This window comes from Perissodus microlepis, chromosome 15 (genome assembly GCF_051167445.1).
Source record: "Perissodus microlepis isolate ML-2025 ecotype Zambia chromosome 15, ASM5116744v1, whole genome shotgun sequence".
NCBI classification, from domain to species: Eukaryota; Metazoa; Chordata; class Actinopteri; order Cichliformes; family Cichlidae; genus Perissodus; species Perissodus microlepis.
This window is the reverse complement of record NC_140475.1, coordinates 36,939,936-36,955,304: the sequence shown is the minus strand read 5'-3', so window position 1 is coordinate 36,955,304 and position 15,369 is coordinate 36,939,936. Positions and strand designations below refer to the sequence as shown.

At 38.9% G+C, this 15,369-nt stretch overlaps 1 long non-coding RNA gene across 2 annotated transcripts in view; it reads right to left on the bottom strand.

Moving 5' to 3' along the window:
* Positions 1–6,419: 6,419 nt before the first annotated feature.
* Positions 6,420–15,369, bottom strand: part of LOC146372623 (uncharacterized) — a 60,971-nt gene continuing 52,021 nt past the window's right edge. Inside the window, exons 3-6 of one of the 2 annotated variants that reach the window (XR_014802763.1) lie at positions 11,748–11,866; positions 11,334–11,443; positions 10,037–10,105; positions 6,420–6,524 (exon numbers count right to left, since the gene is read on the bottom strand). This is a non-coding gene — a long non-coding RNA (uncharacterized LOC146372623). Of the gene's footprint in view, positions 10,106–11,333; positions 11,444–11,747; positions 11,867–15,369 lie in introns of both variants that reach the window. The other variant, XR_014802762.1, reaches the window with a different exon arrangement.

The window sequence follows — 15,369 nt, the reverse complement described above, 5'->3', positions numbered from 1 at the left end:
CATAGCCAGTGTGATGTAATCCAAGTCATGTGAGTTTATTTCTATAGCAGATTTAAACAGACGCTGACCAAATTAATTTAATAATTAATAAAGTGTTTTTGGGGACTGCACCACACAGCAGGCTGAATTATTTGTCAACAACACGTGTAACCAGATGTCCTTCTTTATGCAGGACTGCACAACATTTTTATCCCTCGTCCCGCCGTCCTGCATGCTGAGACAGTGCTCTACATTTTGATTGGCTCTGCAAGACAAAGACTTTTCTGAAGTTTGCCTTTTATTTAATACACGTGAAGTGAATGCTTTTTTATCCCATAAGTCACAAGATTTTGTTGAACATGATGATAACTACCACAAAGGGTGGGCTTATTTTTCAATTTCACACGGGAGAAAATATGGTGACACAGATAAGTGATCGGATATAGCTCAAGGAAGAGCACACATGTATAAAGACTATCACATGAGACCATTAGCACAAACTTCAGCTTCTTTTTAATTCCTACAATATTCACTTAGCAGTGAATAATGCTTGCTAAGTGATTGCTAATTAATCCCACTTAGTCCCATGGAAATATTGCCCCACATTTAGTTTGTCTGGACTTGGTCACCCTACCCACAGCACAAAGAGGTCCAGTTCAGTGACTCCACTTAGCAAAGGTGAGGTCTAGCAGACACTAATCAGCTACACATCTATTAATCAATGCAGGGTAAACCCTAACGTCACTGTCCAGATGGACGAGTAAGTCCTCCAGAGTTTTTATGAAGCAAAAATGATTCAGATAGATAGAAACCGTTTTTGCACACAAGCTTAATGCAGTGACGTTGGGCACATTATATGCTAAAAAACATTCTGCCCACATGTAAATGTGCTTTTTCATGCATTTTCTACACATAAATGACATTTTAGGTCACTGAAAAAAGAGCTCCTGAAAACCTCATTGCAGAATTAAGACCTTCCTTTTCATTTGGAAAAGAAAAACAAAGATTTTGTGTACCTTTATTCTCCTTTATTCTTTTTTGACATGAGGCTGTTGATTATTGTGTGCATTCGGCATTTTTCTGCAATATCAGATATAAACAAAATATTATTGCTGTTAATCTTACTATTTGGAATTTTTACACAATTACATGTACACAAACAGCTACTGGGTCTTTTCTACAGCTACTGGGGGAACATTTCCCCCCTTTTCTGATTGGCTAATATTTCAGTAAGGTTAGGCTTATATCACCACCTGTTACTTTACTCTTGACAGTATGGGCAGATATTTTTCAAAAATGATGCTCATGTGGATGTGGCTCTGTAAAAAAAAAGCCTATCCATCCATCCATCCATCCATCCATCCAACCAATTCAGGGTTGCAGTTAAGCTGGAGCCTATTCCAGCTATCATAGTGCAGGAGGCATGGTACACCCTGGGCACATCGCCAGTCTCAGGGCTGGCAAAACCCCCTCTTTAAAAAATGCCTGTGTATGTGTGGACACACAGAGGTTGTTGCTAGGTTAAAGCCCACGATAACTGATTACACCATAACCATGTGTAACTAGTTACCTAGCCATGCAACCTGCAAGAAGGTGTAGTTTGTTATGTCCACCTTGAATTAAGTCTGTAGCATATTAGGCATAAATGCCAAACACACAAAGCTTCTTACCTCCTTTCACTGATGAATAGCACTACAGGGCTGCACGGTCTCTCTCAGTGTTCTGGTGTTATGATTGTGAGTGTGGTGTAATTTAAATATTAAATTTGTTTCAGTAATGTTTCCAATTACTTTTGTATACAACATGTCATAAAAGAATTCCTCATGCTGGACGCAGGCTATGAGTGTTATGTGCAGCTAAGGTAGCCCTTTTTTAGATTTTGTGTATTTGTGCGGGTGACTAATTGTGGCAGATGGTAAAAAACATCTTTCCACTGCTGCAGTGGTGTCACTACAGCTTTGAAGGTCTTGGTTTTTTTTACAATTTCTCTGTTTGCCTCTATGCATTTAGATATTTTTACAGTACCAATGCTACCTTCTTTTATTTTAATCTTTGGATTTGTAGTTGTTTTATTGTCAGCTGCGTATTTTTAACAACACCTAGCATTTGTCAGTTCCATGCCTCTCTTTTAAGTGTCTTGGTTTTCTTTGCGGTTGCACTGATTCAATAAATAGAATCATTAACAAATTAGTTTAATTTGTTTTATTTACATATTGCCAAATCACAACAATCGTTACCTCAAGTCGCTTTATATTTTAAGGTAGAGGCGTTAAGACCTCCTATGAGCAAATTCTTTGGCAACAGTGGGAAGCAAAAACTCCCTTTTAACAGGAAGGAGTCTAGCAGAACCAGGCTCAGGGAGGGGCGGGGCCATCTGCTGAGAGCGGTGAAGAAAGGACAAAGACGCGGTGTGGAGGAGAGCCAGAGATGGAAGAGAGACGTGTATAAACGCATAGTGAGTGAAGATAATAATAATAGTGACTATTGCTGCAGTTTTTTAAAATTGTTCTTATTATTCTGAAGGTATTTTAGATAAAGTGATGCAATAATGTTTGTTCGACCAGGTTACTGATTTGCCTGCGCTAATGAAAAACTACAGATACACTCTGGTCTTGTCATTAACATAAAACATTTTTAAGATCATGCAGGCTCATTTCCTAGTCCAGCTATATAATACAGCACAGTCACCATAGACCTAATTATGATATGTATTGTATGTATAGGAGTGTAGTTGGATGGACGTTCACACGCACAGGCAGAAAACTAACAGGAAAGTCCTGTCTGAATTGTAGCTTGCTCAGGTGCCCAGTTGCTCCAGTGCATCACACTCTTGGGTCTTATCGTCGCTATTTTGTAGATTATTTAGAATGCGGTTAATCTTTAAAGTCTTTGAAGGATTACTAAATAATTCACAGACAGGCCTGCATAAATGTAACAACACAACAAATTTTAAAGTCACAGTAAAATAATAACTAGTGGAACAGAATATGTGGGTGAGAAATACAGTTGTTATAAATACAATGTTATGAATGTACAAAACATTTTTAAAAAACTCGCCAAGTGACTTGTAAAGTCAAATCATTTGCAATCTTCCAACTCTGTAGTTCCTCTCAGAGGTTTTTGGAGGAAGCTCGAGCTCTTCTTTGCCTTTTTACGCAACCTAATCACCTTAATACTTTCCTAGCAGCAGCAGCCTGATGGAGCGAAGATGAGCTGATGAACGTAATAAAGTTGACTCCAATTTTCAATCAGAAGTAAGTGGACACAGAATCTGTGATGAACGATTCTTGCCATAAATTTATTTACAACCCTAAAAAATGAGGACATGTTATAGAGAATTATCTTCATTAACAAGAGCAGCAAAGTATCCAACATACAACAGATGATCGGAGCGTGCGGTGTAGTTCTCAGACAGACCATGTAAGTACACATCTGAAGCAGATCTTTCAAGATGTTAAAAAATGTACGAGCAAATTGCTTTACATAAATTAATACCAAGATGTATATAAAATGAACAACAAGGACCTTTGAATTCAGAATTATTCTGGAACAAAAATACAGTGAAAAACAACTACACTGAAAATGATCAAATATTTAATCCAAGAAGGCAGAGCAAAATGAAATGTGATGAAAAATGAACATGTAGTACACCACAGTGTTCTTGGATTTACTGCTTGTTAAAGCTTCCACTGAGGATTAGATCTTTTCTTTTTTTAAAGATGGTTGTTTGTACATTTTCTAAAACTTGAGTCGGTGCAAACACAAAGCAATTCTCCTAAACATTTGAAGCAGAACAGATGGGCCTCAATCCAAAGGTCATGTTGTCATATCACAAATGGACTTATGATGCAGACATATGTGGCAGCTCTTTAGAGCTTATGAGTCATGTTGTCTGGGGTGGCAGCTAAACGCTAGCCTTGCTTGTAATCCAGAGTGCTCAGCCTCCTTTGGGAGAAACTGCAAACAGTACCTTGTCAGAGCACATAAGCAGTAACCTCAGCCACACACAGAGCTTGTTAACTGTAATCTAAAGGAAACATATTCATACAATATGTGATTTAGAAAGAGAATTTCTGCTGAGTGAAATCTATTCTTATGCTGAGCCACATTTGTAAAGCTAACAGACTTACACATTCAATATTCTTAAAGGAAAATTCCTGAGTAGGTACAGAGATTAACGTTAATATTCTGTGCTTAGTTTTCATGTTTGATTAGTATTTAGTAACTTTAACCTCAATAAGGAATGTTTAACACCCAGTATCAAAATGATCAAATACTGATTCATGTGAACTAATATTTCTGGCGGGGCGGGGTGCTTTCCTGTATTTACCACAAGTAGTTGTCACTTTTCCATATGTTATATATATGTTTTGCATGTAAAATTCACAAAGTGCCACAGAAGCTCTCTCTATAAAATGCACTGACTCCCAACACGAGCCTCTTTGGGCCCAACCTCCTTCTGAGCATCTAAAATTCAGGGTTTAATCATAGTCTACAAATATCCTTAATCCCTTCCACAAGATCATTCTATAATCTGCAAAAGAAGGACAAAAAGTCTACTTCAAGATGAATTCAGTTGTAATCCTAGCATATTGTGATGTATTAGAACATAGCATCAGACAAAATATTCCTCCCTTATTATGTAAAGCCCCCCTCTTCCCTTCTTATCAATAACACAATGCACCGTTAGAGTAAATATAACCGAAAGACACTTTTGGGGTTTTTTGATTTTAATGAATGAGCTCCACCCTGAATGTTTCCTTACACGTGGCCTCCTACTCGTCCTTTTCCATCTAACGGTTGCACCTGTTTTTAGGCAGGCATTAACAAATCCCATAATTTGTGCATAAGCACAGAATCTCAGTGCGCTCTGCGCAGCTGCTGCTGTAAAATATCAGCATTAGCCTGGATTTCACTGGGGAAGCCACAGGGTTTAGTACCACTGTCACTTTATAGCAGAGAGGTTCACATATTTGTCCCCATGTCTGTGCATATTTCCTCCAGGTGCTCCAGTTTCTCCCCACAGTCCAAAGACATGCAGCTCAGGTTAACTGGAGACAATAAACTGCCTGTGGCACAAATGTGGATCTGTCTACTGCAGGGTAGCACAGTGATGGATTGGCAGGTGCTTTTCTCCTTTCATCCAGGGACAGGCTTCAGCCTTTCCACAAAATAGGAATTAGGTACATGGTGGATGACTTTCAATAGAAAGTATTGTTTGACACATGATGGTATAATAGTGTAAGTCACGTTTAGTAAGAATTGGGCTCAGGACAGAACCTTTGCATGTTGTACTTTGTGTTTTTAATGTGGACACAAAAAAACTATAAAGATAAATGTTTAATGAGTTGAATAAATTAAAGGTTTGGTTAGAATCCTTGCTCCTATATTCTGAAGTAAAAGATCTGCTCATGTTGTGCAGCTACAAATGATTTTTTAAACAACACAAACAACACAAAGAAGAAAATATCTTCCTGCTTGTAATTGGACTGACTGTTTTGGAAACTTTCTGCTCCCAAGAGTAATGTCGATTTTATTTCAAACAATTTTTTGAGCACCCTAGATTCATGTTTTTCATAATAATGGATAGCATGTGTATTCCTCGTGTACATGTTTCAAACTATTTGGTTTGTTAATTTATGCTGATTAACTGATTCCTCTGTAATTATGCTCAAGTAATTACAACATAAATCTTTTGTGTGTGAATTCCCTGCACAAAACTTCAAGCGCAGATTCAGTGACAAAGATGACACATTAAAAAAACAGATGAATAATGTTTAATTTTGAGCAGTACATGTAAATCAGAAATGTTTCTGGGCAACAGAAACATGAGGGGTTGAAAAAAGGCCTCAGCCTCGCTTGAACCGTCCATGATGAGGAGCTCAGATGGTCATTTTTAGAGCAAGGATAAAGGGTCCCGCTGGGGGTCTGAGTGCACAAGAACCCATCTGCAGGTCTATCGGAAAAAAAAATGGCAAAAAAGAGTCTGCTGAGGTGGGCTCATCTACATTCCCCTGACACTGTGCAGGAGCCCTGGAGGACTGGCCAGGACATAGGAAGTCATAAATGATTTTCTTACCACCGCAGGTCCTTACTGTTTCAAGAAAATGACCAGAACGTATGAGATAAAAAGGAAACGTGTTTTGAAGCCCCAAGAGTCAGGAGAACGTGCACGACAATGGAGAGCACAAAGAAGCAAGAAGTTATAAGTGCAATTATTGTAGTTCTTATTATTCTTTCTCAGTGTCTGAAAGCTTATGTTAACCATGAAGCTATGCAGTTCTCTATTGAAAAATTACCAAACTGCTTTTTGTAATTTTGGTGTTAATTATTAACCCAGGTCATCAACCTATTACTTTGCAAGGTATTGACAAAGCCTGCTGTGCGCCCCCTCCTCCTTCTATCCCAACAAACCCAAATTGAAGAATCATTGAACAAACTTTTTCATGTAATCATATGCATATTTTATTCATGTAATGATATGCAATAATAGCTAAATCTTTCCGTGTCAGCAGTTCCTGTATGCATGGCCCAAACAGAGTTTCCTGTAACAGAATAGACAAACAGCGTTTGCCAATAAATATCAGAATAAGTGGCTTAATTTAGGACGCTCAAAAATGCACATTTTCCCTTCGTTACAGCCACGGTGCATTTCCACCAACTTAATTACACAGAATCCTGTGCCCTACTTATATCTACACACTATGGTTTCTTCTCACAGGGGGGTCTCAAGCAGGCAGTTGTAATAAATATCAGACTCCCCGTGAAAAACAGCTTACCCAACTATGAAGGCAGTAGCTCCAAGATGGCTAAGCTGCTCCCCAAACAGTAAAAGCTGTCACGTATGACTTGTGTGTGGTGATGAATCAGCTGGAAACTAAATCAGAACTGCTAAAAAAGAGAAATTCACATCCACTGTATCATATTCTAATAAACCACATTCCCTACCAGTTGGGGGGGATTATGACTGTCCATTTGTCTAGGCCAGGCCACCACTGTTAGGAGGAATTCTCTCTTTGTGTCTGCACCATGCAAAGTTAAAAGCAATGGTGGTGACTGCTGTAAGTCATTTGTCTCTGGTAACACTGGTTTGTAGGAAGCTGGGACCTCAGCTCTAGTGGATGATACATTATTGCTATCACTTGGCCTTGTTTAATTACATCCATGTATGGGGTCTGGTATCATATTCTTCAAAGCATATCAATCATGGGAAACTTTAACCAAGGTCCAAGTTATTGTGTCATATAATCCGGTGTTTGACAGAATATGTGAAAGAATATTTCAGCAATAACTTAAGAAACAGTATGGTATCTCGACAGCTAATCCATTAATACGGTTTATCGCAGCCGCAGAATATAAAATGAATTCTCTGGCTTTTTCTTGAACTGCAAATGAATAATGAACAGCACATGAATGTAGATATTCCTTGAAGCTTTTGAAGAACATCTACTTTTTCTTCGAGTGTGCGGTTTAATTTTAGCCTCATGTTGTTTATTAATCACACTTCCTTTCACAGTTATCACCGTTAATTTCGCCGCACAGCATTTATGTAAAAAACAAAAATGCATTGAAGCACCTATAGATAATCCCAAAGACATCTTTGGGCTCACAGAAATTGTTACAGCCATATATGTTTATTTAGGACAGTAACTTCAAATAGATGTATGTGGATTCATGAGCTTGATAGATTTAAGTGCATTATTAACTTTAACACACACACACAGACATATTTACATACCTAAACCTTGTGATAGATGCAAAGAAAAAATTATCCTTGTACCTAACAATTAATACTTAATTAGTACTTTTACATTTTATTTATAGTGATTTTTATTGTGCAATGAACATAAATTCCCTGCTATGCTTTACGTGCACAGAGTGTGGCTTATTACATTGCTAGCTATGTAATTATTTTGCATTTACTCAACTTTGTGCCTTTATATTTATATATATAATATTTACAGGTTAAGTGCATTATAATTGCTGTGGTGTCATCCAAATATGACTTTACTGGGATCAGATGACAAGATCAAAGCAATTCTTCAAACTGAATTTGTCAAACTGTGTTGTACAGCCATTTGTGTTTGTGCTTATTTTGCCCCCTGTAGCCAATCCAGAAACACATAAACAAACTGAAATGAGCTCTGCATGGAGGCTGATACGTCTCGCTATAACCCAACGCTACACAACAACTTAATGGGTATTTGATAGACTTAATAGACTCATATCTGGTCTGAATTTATGACTAATGTGTTGTAGCTTCATTACTAAGTTTGCTGAAGAAAAGCTGAAACTCGGATCAAACCAAATATTTTTCTGATATGGCAGCACTCTGGGGAACAGCCGGTGTGTGATTGTTGGCTTCTCTGTAGTTTACATATTGTAAATCTAAGAAATTCAAGCATCTCCCTCTGTTAACACAGTGTGCAGTTATGTTGGGAGAGTTGTCCTGCAAATGTTTCCTTCTATTCGCGCGGGCCATTTTTCACACGCAACGAGATCCTTGTGTATTTGTGCAACAGTTCTCTTGTCTACATTCGGCAGCTGCAATCTTAAGTCAATGATTTTTTCTCTTCCTTTCCCCAGTTGATGAATTGAATAGGAAAATCCCTCTATGTTTATCCAGGGAGAATATCTCTCAGAGTGGCAAAAATGCAACAAATCCACAATGAAAAGTAAACCGAACCAATCTTTCCCTAATCTCTGCTTGAGAGTAAAATAAAAACTAGATTTTGAGTCTACCTCCTGAGTCAATCGCTCCCCGGATGACTAATGTGTTGCTGGGATAGAAGCTTTGCAATGTGCGATGAAATCTCGCAGGGCCTTTGTGGCTCTCACTTGCTGGACATCCCCATTGAGACAGTAAAGAATAGGTGGTCACAAGGTATGGGCACAATGAAACAGAACTCAGGGACTAGAACAATTGCTTAAGCTGTCAGAGGGTGACAGAAACTGTAATTAATGATATTTTCTATTTTCACGGAAGAGAATGAGCAGCTGACAGAAGCATTATTAATGAGAGCTGCCTTGTTGAAGGGAATAATGGCAGTTTATTAGAAGCAAGACAGATTTAACGGATCTCTCTCAAACAAAGGGTTTAGACACATTGAAAAATGGAGACAATCTGCCTTAAAGATCTAATGGGAGAAAATGTTCAATACAACAGAAATGTCTGTATTGTGATCATATTCTTTTTCCCCTCGAAACCATCTGTTAGGCACGTCAAGAATAAAAGAATTCATTTTTGTTTTTTTTCCTTGATTTTAAAAGAAGTCGCTTATAGCAAAGTCTAACAAAAGTATTTTATTTTTACTATCGCTGCAATTAATCTACAGAAACAATAGCTTGACAGGTACATAGATGGATATTCTTAGCGTTAAATGCAAAACTATAGCTCAATGTCTAGTGAAACTGTAACCTATTAAATCAGAATTATGCTGTTAGAGTGGTTTCCACTCTATATCGAGGATTTCCAACATGATTTAGTATCAACAACTTTGTAAAAGTATACTGCAGAATTTATACATGTGACACAAAGGTATCGCACTTTTGGAAGATTTATTGCGTTCTACTGAATAACATTAGCTTTCTGTTTTTTCTATTTAGACAGATGTTGTTTAATAGACTGACACAAGTAGGGCAATAGTTTCTATTCACCAATCCAACCAATCACTTTGAGAAAGCACGATGATCCCATTATTTCTCACAGTGTCTCGCGGATTTAGGCAAGATATAAGTATTTTTGAAGTAAAGCAGATAATGGCAATATTACCACGGGGTGAAAAAGATTTGTGTAACATATTCTGGCAGTGTTTCAACAGATACTCCACTGCTTCATTCATTTCACTGGACTGAAATATGGCTTCGATGTGATACTACAGGCATATTCCACTGAATAGACGTATTAGATGATTTCCAGAAATGAAATGATATCTCCCCCCCGAACCTATATTCAGTTCATGTAATTGATTCTCATCCAGCAAGTTTGACTGTATTATGTTTGTTTGAAAAGTTAAAAGAATTCGGCTAATTTCTCCCCAACCAGGCAATACTTAACCAGATTAGAGTGGCCACTTCAAGCTTTGTTGATGCATCCAAGTGAGGCAGGGCAGCCCAGCTGCAAAAGCTGATCAAAAGAGAGAGGGGGAATGTGATATTAGCATCAAGTGCTTCAGCGAGTGACTCAGACAAAAACATTGAAAAAAACATCATTATTAGACACTTCCTTTACCCATGTTTGGAAGTGAATATATCTGTTTGTCAAGCAGCTGTGTGCATCCATACATGGCATTGATTCGTACTTTAACCAGCATTATAAGGCAATTCCTCTTTTCCTTTTTGCAACCCCTTATTGGTAATATGCTAATGACATCCGCTGTGATTAGTGATTTTCTTCTAATCTTTATTCCACGGTGGCCTGAGCAATCACAGAGGTAGAGCTTCGAGATTTCGAGCAGTGAGCTTCTTCTGACTGCTCTTCCCGTCTGCCCCGACTTGATTTAATCTGAATAATAACTAAAAATTTGGATTCAAAGGCCACTGTGGTGCACCGATGCGCTTTTGCGGATTCAGGAAACACACTCAGAGGGAGACACTTTTTGGCTGTCTTAACCCAACCTGCTCTGATTAAAAGGTGTTTAAAAGAGGAAATCCTGATATATTGCTACAATAATGCTTAAAAGGCAATTTGTGGCATTTAAAAAAAAATCATTTGGGAAACATTTATTGGACCATCTTTTCATCCTACAGCCCATGTGTCAAAGTATCTTTGGGCAAAATACTGAATGCCGAGCTGCCCAAGGAGTCCGTCAGAGAGTGTGAATGTTAGATAAAAGGGCTTAGGTACAGATAAAAGCGTTGCACGAGTGATATGGTGAAGGGGACTTTTAGTAGAATGCACTAGTTAATTTTACACCAAGCACTAAATAGGAAACAAAAATAAACACTGCCTGGTAAGACATGTAACCACTGTAAACTTTGGTTATTTAAACTCAGAGACATCTGTACAGAGACATCGTGAACGCAAGAAAAAACGTCCTGTGGGGATTGTGGGGGTACTCTAAATATTTCTGTGGTCTCACACTGTTTCAGGCGTTTCAAGCCTTGTCCATCAAGAACACAGAAAAAAGGATTATATGAATTTTCCAGTTAACTCACCAAAGAGAAAGTCCGTTTAAACTCCAGCTTAGAACATTTAGGAAGACATCATTACAAAGTTCACCCCTTCCCCAAAGCCAAGTATTGAAATGAGGTCTGTCATTTATTCTAGTAATTGAAATACTTTCAGAAGTTTCTGTTGAAGTCTACCTGTAATAAAGTGTCTTTGAATGGAAAAGACTACAGGGTGCACTTACCAGTGCGCGTTTGCATTGAAATGCACTTGGAAGCCCTCCCTAATTGGCAGCCATCTCATTTGGCTTTGATATTGCACACCATCATCTGCATGAGCAGAACAGGCCATTGTCTGGGGGATGAAGTACAGGTGAGTAACAGGCTAATCGTCAAAGACAGCGCAGGCAATGCTGGGTTCAACATGAAGCCATAAAGTAACTCCAAAGTAGTGTCAATTACAGCTTATATTCATAATAAACTGTTCATCCCGGCGATGTTTCGACTCAGCTCGGAATGAACTGTGTTATATAAAGTGGTAATGTGGGCAGTAAAATGTGACTTTAGACAGCGAGATCCAAGGACCTTCTAATTAAGAGCGCCATCTTCGAGACATCATGTGGAGTGATCTAATGGTGAGTGGCCATGCATGCTTTTACCTGGAGTGTGCTTTATCTACCAGTGCCTCGCAACGGGACCTTAGACCAACCCGTCTCCTGCTTTAGTGTTGAGGTATGAACTGCACGGGTCCTAGCAGCCATTCAAGGATCATTACAACCTGAGTGAAACGAATGGGCAAAGTGTTTATGCCATGCAGTACAAACAGCATCGCCAGTGTGAGCTATCATAGGTGTATCTCAGCTGTGGATACAGCCATGCTGCTCCAGAAGGTGTGGCGATAGAATTCACACCACCTGCAGGAGTGAAAAAGACCTCCTGCATCGTTTCGTGATAGGGTGAAAAGAAGCATTCATGCTATTACAGTCATGCAGGTTTCATCCTCTCTTTAGCAGTCAACTATAACCCATCTCAGAGACGCTAGGTGCTAATTACAAAAGGATGAACTTGGAAAGAGAAAGCAAACAACAGAATCCAAGATAAAGGATTAAGACAGGTGCCTAATCTTCTGTTTTGGATGTTTTGGGCTTGACAGGGTCAGAGCTGCACATCTTCCTACTTGTAGGTTTATACATTTCACTCTGAACCTGTTGCTAAAAGCAGTGATTAATCATTTAACTTTCCCACAGTCATCCTCGGAGCTTCACAGTGTATGAAAAGCATTAAAAAAGAGTCGCTGCTGGTGGGACGTGACAAAGCAACGACCCACTGACTTAACTAAAATTAAATGGACAATTTAAAGCGAGCAGAAACAGAGGAGGAGACCGTGGATTGCTATTTTCATATTTTGATATAATTATTTTCAGTCCACTAGAGAATAAAAGCAGAGAAACCTAAATTAACTCCACGGTAAGCCCCTTTTCTATTCACCTTTAACCCCCTTCTATTCCATGCTCTAAAATATCTCTGTAAACAGCTTTAAATAAGCACTGCTTTATTATTTTCTTTGCAAAGGTTTGTCAGACATGTACACAACTATGTATTGGTGTGTCATAACTCTACTGAGGGTTGAAAAATGGATTTAGTTAAGTGCAGGAAGTATTATGTTTAGCTCAGGGCAAAGTGTTCTGTTGAGTTATAGCAGCCGATTACCCACAGCTCTGGTCCGAGGACTACATGGGGTATTTGTTTACACCAAAGGAAATGAAACTATTTCCATTTAACTGCCCTGATTATTGGCCTCCTTTGCTTCATTCCTCAATACATGTGAAATGTTTCCTACTGTTACAATGGGTATCTTTGCTCTGACCACAGCAAATAGAGGAAAAAAAAAAACCCTCTGAGCGAGGAAATAAAAAAGGTGTGTATTACGTGAAGCATTGCGGATGAATCCTGTTTTCCATTATGTCTTCATAACCGAATGAGTTTTTATGCAGAGGTGCTGATGCAATTAGCTGTTCCCCTCCTCACCGTGTGCCAGATCGTGCTTCGGTTTCAAAGAGTCAAAGAAACACTATCTTGCTCCAATTTCTGGAGACCTGTGCTTAATTTGGCCTCCTTTATCTAACTGAGTTTTTCTTTTTCAAACACCATGTGGTTTGCTTTTGGTTGAATCCAAATAATGGACCACAATGGCGAGCAACCGGGGGCTAAGAGACTGATGTTTTAACTGTGATACATCCACATTTTTATCTCCCACTTTAACAAGTATATCCTTAAGAAACCCCACTGCTGCAGAGACCATTATCTATGTTTCAGTTATGAATAGAAAAATATCAATGCTGGAAGCAGAGAGAAAAATAGAAATGTGGCCCTTGGTTTTTGAAAAGAGCCGAGCATTAGGTTGAGCTTCTGCGACGTGCATTGGAAACACATATTTTAGCCACGTTTATCTCCATTGCTTGACAAAAGTACTGACAAAAGCTCCATATCTTGATTTCCAAGTGCATATACAGTATTTCAGCATAATCCCTACCAGGAGTGAGTGCCGCGCAGAGAGATAGAGGGAAGGTTGTGGGCAGTGGAAAAAACGATGAGGTTGATCCCTCGTAAGCTGGCCCATGGCCTCAACCCTGCAGCATTTATCTGAGCAGCAATGGTAGTGAATCCATCACCAATCGCACAGATAAAAAGACACCCCTGCTGTCCCTGATTCTACTGCCCCCTTGAGGAAACAAAATGACAAAGGTAATAAATGCATCCAAATGCATCATTACACTCTGCGTTCAAGGTGGTTGTAGGTATCAGTCATTTTTATGAGGCTCTTGTAAAGCACACACTTCAGCTATAAGTGAAATGCTCTTCTCTGCTATTTTGCAACACAGATTATGTGACACAAGTAAAAAGGCAGGCACAGTTTATTCAAAGAAAACAGACCCTGTGCCTTTAATTTTACACACACAGTGAAGTAAAGGCAGAAAAAGTGTAAGAAATACACCCTCGAAATCGGTGTTTCGTTTTTTATTGCTGTGGCCATTGTCTTACAGCTTCGGAACAAATCTGCGGAGCAAATCTACAATCTACTGTCTCCTCAATATTAAATTGTTACCCACCAATTACGCGAAGCACAGATGCTTCATCCAATCGGCAGCTGGTGTGCTGTATATTTCCGTTAATATTTCACATTAGCCTGTAGCGCTACATAATACCAGATGATTGCTTGTCTGTTATGGTATACGATGAGAAGTGTTCGGGGCTGCTAATGTGAGACGTCTCTGTTTACCACTTTGATGGATGGCCTCCCTGATAGGACCTGAGTTACGTTCAGGGGTGTCACAGGAAAAAGATGACAGATGGGCCCAGCTGTTTAAGATATCGACACTTTGACCACACCATGAAGACATTAATCACAGCATGACTAAGCAGCACGGTGGGAGAACAGGTGACTTCTCTTATTAAGACACAAGTCGTGATGGTGGGAAAACCCTGCGTAACACACCGTTCAGTGATCAGAAGTTATAAATATTATGGTGAAGACAAAGCAGAAGCGACCCAAGGAACTTGTAACATGATTAACCGTCACCAGAGATTAGGGGCCAGTAATAAAGATAAACGGGGGGGCTGTTGATGCTGTAATATGATATCAGGGGATGGCAGCTATCCAAGAAGTCAGTGTCACAATGAAAAAGAGGGCACTAATGGCTCTTTGGGATCTGAAGACTCACTCGCATCACGTTGTCTCGTTGATAACACACAACTGGTACTAGTCTCGCCGGAAAAGATGCTGCCATGTTATTTCTATATTGTGCCTCTCGATTAAATATTTATCCACCTTGAGAGCATCACCTTGTAGTTTAGTTCAAAGACATTTATCCCTGCCACGGTGATTTCTATGATGATCCTCTTTGATACTGACAATTATTTGAGACGATAGTTTCTTTGTTGATATGTTTCTTATACATGTGATAATTACAAGACAGTGATTGGCTGTGTTTTAGCTTAATATTAAGATGCACAAGTCATATTTAAAGTTTATTTAAACTTAAAAATATTTTGGAATTATTTTACTGCAGATTGATTACAGTGCAAAACTGTTCTTCTCCTGTCATAATTGATGTTAATTTCAATGCCTCACAACCTGCACAAAAAAGTGACAGAAAAGACAACAGAAGTCTGGCTGACAAATTAGACTTGAAATCGTTCATTAACATAATGTCTAGAAGTTCATTAATAATGCTGTTTTAAATTATTCATGGTCTTGTTTCACTAGATACAGCATGTTTC